This window comes from Cupressus sempervirens, chromosome 10 (genome assembly GCF_028749045.1).
Source record: "Cupressus sempervirens isolate cs-2001-9-10 chromosome 10, ASM2874904v1, whole genome shotgun sequence".
Lineage (NCBI taxonomy): Eukaryota > Viridiplantae > Streptophyta > Pinopsida > Cupressales > Cupressaceae > Cupressus > Cupressus sempervirens.
Window position 1 is genome coordinate 840,666,366 of NC_143127.1, and position 6,937 is coordinate 840,673,302.

General features: G+C 35.6%; 1 pseudogene across 1 annotated transcript; it reads left to right on the forward strand.

Moving 5' to 3' along the window:
- Positions 1–1,580: 1,580 nt before the first annotated feature.
- On the forward strand, positions 1,581–4,566 carry LOC149536604 (G-type lectin S-receptor-like serine/threonine-protein kinase At2g19130 pseudogene; annotated as a pseudogene). Its single transcript, XR_016357129.1, has one exon. The product of XR_016357129.1 is annotated as a G-type lectin S-receptor-like serine/threonine-protein kinase At2g19130 pseudogene (transcript).
- Positions 4,567–6,937: the final 2,371 nt, after the last annotated feature.

Genomic DNA, 6,937 nt, shown 5'->3' on the forward strand with positions numbered 1-6,937 from the left:
CAATATTCTTCAAATTTAGAACTTATTCAATATTCTCTTTGTTATAAACACAACATATTCTTTATCTAGAACCTATAAGAACTTAGAATCTTCTTATTACAAATACACTAAAGAGAATGCATTTCGAATCAAATATATTCAATGAACAAATAATGAGAACATCAAAAGCTATACATAATATAATTTATCTAATAAATTTTTAAAAAAATTTAACAAATATTTTTTATGATAATTGTTTCTCCTTCAAAAAATTGTTTTCCTTGAATTAAACATTTAAAAAATAATTTCACTTTATTAGTACTTGCTAGAGTACTACTATTGTGACACATTTTGAATTTTACACTTTAACTAGTGATTAAATTTTTAGGTTTCTACAGTGAGAATTAATTAATTTTAACTTTTGTTATCAAACTAATATGTTGCATAAGCATAGATGCAAGATTTTTAACTTTACAATTTTTACAAAATATATCTTTAAAATTTGATTGGGTGAATTCATTTAGCTCTTATATGGGTCTCATTTGATAGATTGTATAGTTGTTTTTTATTAAGGTGAGTAAGATTCATTTTTAATAATTTTTTTGAATGTAAGTAGGTTGGTTTAGATTTTTATATTTTAATATTGCATTTTAAAATAATATAATTTTTGCCATTCAATTAAAAATATTTTAAAAATGATATTTCTTATATTATATAATTGATTTCTTTGTTATATTTTTATTTCTTATGTTATATATGAAAAAAAATAGAAAATTTAAATTATAATTATAATTAATATCATTATAAAAAACTATAAATATATTATATTTTTATTAATTAAAATATTTTATAAATTATAACAAATTTATTAAATTAAAATTATATCTATATAAAAACTAAAGACAAGTACTCTTAAAATTTGAAGTCTCACAGCTTTGTAACTTTGAACGAAAGTGTTTGTCAATTAATATATATGAATTATTTCAAATTTATAATAAACACTATGAGTGTGATCTTCATCGATATGATGGCGAAATCAAAATCAGTAGACAGTGAACTTTCTTTCCGTATGGAATTGGCCATAAACGTGTGGGTCCAATCGATTATGCGCGTCATCTTCATTTAAACAGACAAAATTCTGTGATCCCGTTTATCGCTGCATGTCCGTTTCTCGACCGGCACAAATCACTTTAAGACTTGACTTACTCTCAGTCATCGAGAACGGATGGGAGTCGTCAGAACGGAGTGCGGTCAGTGCGCTGTGGAATCTATTCTTTATTTCATTCTCCCTAAGTCTTCTGTTAATTGAGATTCCTTAGAAACATGTTCTGCTATCTACGTCTTCCAGTTGGTGAAGGTTATTTGAACATTACGTTTTACTTTTGACTGTGCATATTTAATCCAATAAGGAAAATGAAAAGTAGCAGCGAAGAAAATTTACAGCAATAATAGTCTCTTGATTTATCTGATACGTAATGATAAAATCCACCATAGCATTCTAGAATTTACGGGGGCACTAATCTTGTACAAATCTCTCAGACTTTGACTTTCGGAATTGATGGTGCTACTTCAGCCATCTCGATTATTGCGTAGCCTATTCAGAGTCTATTTATAAAACTCGAAAACATGCAATAATTAAACACATCACGATCTATATCCTTCCTCGATGGCAATTAAGCATTTGTTCTTAGCCATAGTTGCAAGTATTGCAGCGCATATTTGCACTGGTGTCAATTTGGATGTTGGCGATACGCTTCAGGTGGGGGCTTCGCTCAGTGGCAATCAGACCCTCATTTCCAAGAATGGAACGTTTGCATTCGGGTTTTTCAGTCCGAATGGAACGAACAATTGGTATATTGGCATCTGGTATGCACCAATCTCTCAGAGGGCCATTGTTTGGGTGGCTAACAGAGATAATCCTGTCAAAGGAATGCCCGGCGTTCTGAACTTTTCAAGCGACGGTCATCTGAGATTGTTTGATAGAAATGGCCTGTCAATTTGGTGGACTGATATTGGGCAAAGAGCATCCCAAGCAGTCATAAGGGACTCCGGTAATTTCATTGTGCTGGGTGACTCCCACAACGAGTCTGCGATTGTTTGGGAGAGTTTTGCGCATCCGACAGACACATGGTTGCCTGGCATGAAGATGTGGAAAGGCATGGCCCTCACTTCGTGGAAGAGTTCTTCTGATCCTGCAAGTGGCCTCTTCTCTTTCCGAATGGACACGTCTCCAGGAAAGACGCAGATGATGATGCTCTTTAATAACACTGTTCCATATTGGTCCAGTGGAGAGTGCATTGGGCACAACCATTTTGCTAAGATTCCAGAATTGGAAGGTCAGAAGAAAGTTCAAGCGTCTTGTGTGACGCTTTCTCCTTCAAGAATATACATCAATTTTGGCCTAAATCCGATAGAACATATGGTCACGGGGCGGTTCATGTTAGACGAGAACGGTGAATTTGAACTCCACTTCTGGATGGACGATGATAGCTGGAGTCTAAGATGGTCGTCATACCGAGGTCAATGTACTGACTATGAGATCTGCGGGGCGTATGGAGTGTGCAATGCGAATGATGTGTGCAGTTGTATGGAGGGATTCACGCCCAAGCACGGCTCTCAAGGGTGGTGGTCAACGGGGTGTGCTCGGCGAAAACCCCTGCAATGCTCTGAGACAAAGGGCACAACGGATGACTTCTTAGAAGCCAAGAACCAATACTTGCCCGAAAGGAAAGCTGTCTTTATCAACAACGAGCCAACCGAGCAAGGCTGCCGGAAAGCGTGTCTGAGCAATTGCTCGTGCACAGCATTTTCTTTGGGTATTTCTGTCGAACCACCAGTCTGTAGATTGTGGTTTGGAGATTTATTCGGAATGAGCGTGTCATCAAAGGGCCAATCCGTCTTTGTTAGGCTCGCAGATTCTGAGATCCCACAGCTGATTTCACAGAAAAGCAACAAAGCACCTGCATCTAAGGTTTTACTTTGTGCCGCCGCATCTTTCTTTGCTGTTTCCGCGCTCCTGTTGGCAGCGTTTGTTCTGTTGAAGCGCCCAAGGCTGTCGAAGAGAAATATTGGAGAGGAGGTGCCACTGTCACTGAGAAAGTTCAGTTATAAAGAGCTGAGAATCGCAACGGAGAATTTCAAGCATAAACTGGGTAGCGGAGCATTCGGCTCTGTTTTCAAAGGAACTCTGCCAGACAAGACGCCTGTTGCTGTTAAAAGATTAGAGGGTTCCACGCCAGCAGAAAAGCAATTTCGCACTGAAATAATCACCACTGGCAGGATACAGCATGTGAATTTGGTGAGGCTCTGGGGATTCTGCGTAGAAGGCAGTGAAAGGCTACTGGTGTACGCCTACATGCCCAACGGCTCTTTAAATTCCTTCCTCTTCTCTAAATCGGAAGAGGTCGAGAAGGTGTTGAACTGGAGGACCCGGTTTCAAATCGCGCTAGGTACTGCACGAGGATTAGTTTACCTGCATGACGAATGCAGGGATCGCATCATTCACTGCGACATCAAGCCTGAAAACATCCTTCTGGACAGTGACTTCAGCCCGAAGGTTGCTGATTTTGGGTTGGCAAAGCTGGTGGGAAGAGATTTCAGCCGAGTACTGACGACAACAAGAGGAACTCGTGGGTACGTGGCTCCCGAGTGGATCTCTGGCCTTCCTATCACTCCCAAGGCTGACGTGTACAGTTATGGCATGACGTTGTTGGAAATTATATCAGGCCGAAGAAATCTGGACATAACGGTGGAGGAAAGCAGATTGTACTTTCCTATCTGGGCTTCATCTCAGATTCAGAGGGGAAATACAATAGGCCTCGTGGATGCAAGGATAGCGACTGTGGTGGATATGGAAGAGGTGAGGAGAGCCGCTGTAGTGGCTGGGCTATGCATTCAAGACGATGAGAATGAGAGACCGAGCATGAGTGAAGTGGTGAAGATGTTGGAAGGAACAATGGAGGCTGGTGTACCACAAATTCCGAGGTCTCTACAGCTTCTACTAGGTGTGGATGGCACCGATAATGATATCTCAAGTCAACATACATTCATATAAATTGTTTTCCTATGGGTCCATTTGGTTTCGAGCATAGGAATGGAGAATAGACATGTAATATTAGGAATAGGAATGACCATTCCAATAACAGCTATTTTTTGGAATGGGTATAAGCTCATTTTAGAGAAAAATGGGAATACGTATTCCTATTCCCTATTCCGAGTGACAAACCAAATAAAAAATAGAAAATGTATTCCAACTTTTCTATTCCTATTCCAGCAACCAAACAGGCCCTACATGTAAAGTAGAAGCAGTTTGTGAAGGGAAGGGATTAAGATAGATATACCTGCTGCCACAGGGAAGGGACTAAGATAGATATACCTGCTACCACATCATCGAATTGAGAGGAATGTAGTTGCTGTCATGTTTTCTAATTAAGACTAGGAGCAACTTCATCTATGTGAGAGGACAAAATAAATGTAGCCTAGATAATATTTTGCAATGTTTCTTTTATCGTTCGTATAAGTTAATGACAGTGTAGATTTTCAAATATAATTTTTTATAATAAAAAGTTACTTTTGTTGGGATATAAAGTTTAACACTAGCATGAACTTTCATTTCTCCTTTTTTTTTTTCAAATAACTATTTAAATGGCAATCAGACATTTGAGTAATTTATGAAATTTTCTGTTAGAGTGTGGATGTAGATAAGTTTTGCTGAACCACAATGTTTGTTTCTCGTCTTTGTTCATATTGATTGTAATATTATAAGTTTCTTGAAATTGTTGTTATAGATATCAAATGTTTAAAAGCAATAGACAACTTTTCTAATCATACAAGTATTAATTTATTTCATTATTAATTAATTAATTTACTATTCATTTACACTTAAATGTTTGTCATGAGATCTTTTGTGGAATTAATTAAATAGCAAAAAAAATTAATTAATATTTAGATAAATTAGTATGTGAAAATTTATTCACTTGCAATAATCCATAACATTTATAAAAGTCATTTGCTTTTGAATGTCCCCAACTACCTCTCTTCAAAATCTAAATATAATTATCCTTCTTGTTGAGAAACAAAAAGCATAGAGAAACAATTACATCAAATGGCTTCCAAATCTAGCACACATTTTTCACTTTATCATTCTATTCATTTTTATAGGAAACCCCAAAATGATTTATAGTCATAATGTTATTCGCAATATTTATTGATGGCTAATTTTGATAGATTAGTAGAGGAAAGCGTCTAGATCCATTAAAAGTCCATCGTAAAGGAAATCATGATGAATCACACTAGAATTGCAATTAAATAAAAAATAGGAATATAATAGGTTTTAGAAAAAAGTAGGTAAAAAAAACTAAAATTAGAGAAAACCAAGAAGGGGCTAATCCATAACTACTTCTCACTACTTGCAATGAGTCATGATTATATTATTTTGTATAATCACATAATTAGTAATATACAATCATATATAACTATATAGATATGTGTTGGTTAATAGTTTGTCTACCTTGGATTTAGGTTTATATCCTGACTCTTAATGTGCCCAATGTGGTGAAAGACAAAGTTGTTAGCAACTAAATCGGTCAATGTAGGTGTTCTATCAAGGACCCCTAAATTGAAAGGTACAACTCCCTTGTGTGCAAAGATTTGCAATGAATATTGTTTCTACTAGATCGACAAGTTTCAAGGGTATGCTCTTAACTAGAGAGTAGAAGAGGTATAACCATATTGCTCAATAGTTCAAGCAATCTAGTCAGATTTAAGATGATGACTCACAACTTCCAAAACTATGAGCTCATATGAGTACGTTTTATGCTCTTCTAACACCTAAATGCAATTTATTCTATCTACTGAATGCAAGATGTGAAAATACAAGACTATCTACTGATGCATATTGCATAAGAAGAGAAACTATGATTAATTAAACAATACCTAGATTGTTCAAGCTAGTGAGATTTCACAACAACCATTTCCTTCCTACTCAACACTTTACATTGACCAAATCCAAAACTTCTCATACATCAATGGAAATACACATGAAACTAGTTTGCATAGAATAGAGGAAAATAGAAAGTACTATGAATGACAATAATATGTCATACAACCACTAAAAAGAAAGCAACAAAACACAATTTATTTTTCAATCCCATGGCTTTCATTAACAACACATTTCATTCCAAAGGCCATGTTAGTGCTAAGAGTAAACTAACATGAATGAAATAATCAAAATATAGACATAGAGTCTCACATAGTAGTCCGAGCTACAAGGATTTTCCCACATAATAATATCTTGATCTTATTCACTTTTTAAAAAGTTACATTTATAGGCCCTTTAGAACTAGCTAGTTACATTTCATGATTACCACAAAGAAAATTTTTGAACATATGTATTTTTAAAATAGGATTGACTGGTCCATCATATGTATTTTTTACAATCTACTACTATGAGTTCTAGAATTTTTTCCACTTGGAAGTTTGCTAGATCAGTAGCTTCTTCAATGAATGTCAGAAACCTAGTCTTCATTCATTGAATATCTACTAGCTGGTCATTGTTGGTGATATATGATTTAGTGTGCAAAACCTTTAATTATTCAAATATCTTATCCATTACTTTCTTCACTAAATCATAGATATATTTTAGTTCATTCTCAGACTTCACTAAACTCTCGATTTTGAATTCCAATGATTGATTCCATTGAAGCAATGATTCTTGGCCTAACTTAAGTATTCCAAGGGTCAAATCAATATTTTTCTTCATGTCAATAGCCTCTTGTAACATGGCTAATCACTCTATTAGGAATTCTGACACTTTCTTCACTGAGGTATGGTGAGTTGATACTATTTCTCTCAATCTATCTGCATCTAGTGAAACATTTACAAGTTTATCAATGAGAGGGGGAAATTCGACCTTCGATTCATCTATCCAAGCATGATCAACTTGACCAAATTGCCTCTC